Source organism: Condylura cristata, unplaced genomic scaffold (genome assembly GCF_000260355.1).
Source record: "Condylura cristata isolate star-nosed mole 26May11 unplaced genomic scaffold, ConCri1.0 scaffold00032, whole genome shotgun sequence".
In the NCBI taxonomy this organism is placed as follows: Eukaryota; Metazoa; Chordata; class Mammalia; order Eulipotyphla; family Talpidae; genus Condylura; species Condylura cristata.
The window spans coordinates 20,354,655-20,355,572 of record NW_004567133.1 but is presented as its reverse complement, the minus strand read 5'-3'; positions in this window follow the sequence as shown (position 1 = coordinate 20,355,572).

The following is a 918-nucleotide window of genomic DNA, read 5'->3' as shown; positions in this document are numbered from 1 at the left end:
GCTGCCTCGCAGATGATCCAGACCTACGTGGAGCACATCGAGAGGGCCAAGCTGCAGCAGGGCGGGGGCGGCCAGGCCGAGGGCAGCCTGCCCGGGAGGAGGTGAGCCGCGGGCGGAGCTGCCCGGGTCGCCCCGGCACTGCTGTGCTTGGGCGCCTGTCGGGAGGGTGGCGCGGGTCCCCGGAGTCGTACGGTGGCCCCCTGGTGGCCATGGGGGCGGGGTCGTCCCGGGCCGGGAGCGGGGCTGGCCGGAGTGGGGAGGCCCCCGCGGGGACAGCGGGACGGGTGCGGGGCCACAGAGTAGAGACGGGGCCTGGGGGCGGCGCAGGCCAGGGCCAGATGCCCGCCCGCAGAGGCTTGTCCTGGGAGTGACCACAGGCTGGTGGGCGACTCGAGAGAGTTGGTCACCCAGAGAGACCGGCGGGGCCGAGCCAGGCTGTGGGGCGGCCTCCCTAGCAGCGGCCAGGGGCTTCTGTGAGTCCCGGCCGGGAGGCCGCAAGGCCAGCACCCCGGGTCCAGGAGCACCAAGCGGACGACCACTGACCTCCCTCCGTCGCGTCCCCTGGGAGCCGGCCCGGCCCCAGCACCAGGGGCCGGCTGTGCCGGAGGCGGCTTGCCGCCCAGTCCGTCACGGAGAAGGACCGAGTCCTCGTCCCGGCGGGTCAGAGGCGCCGCCCTCCGGCCTGGCAGTGCCCCTCAGCCACCCGCACGGGGCCTGTCGCCCTGTGGCTGCGAGCTTGTGTGGGGGGGGGCACCGTGCGCACCCAGGAATGGGACCCCCCCACCCCGCGGGTTTGTGAGCACAGCTGGGCGGAGCCTGGGGGCCTGCGGCGTGCGCGTGGGCCCCGGCAGCGGGGCAGGTGGGGCGCTGGCCGTGACTTGCTCTGACCTGTCCTCCTATGTCTCCCACCGGCCGCCC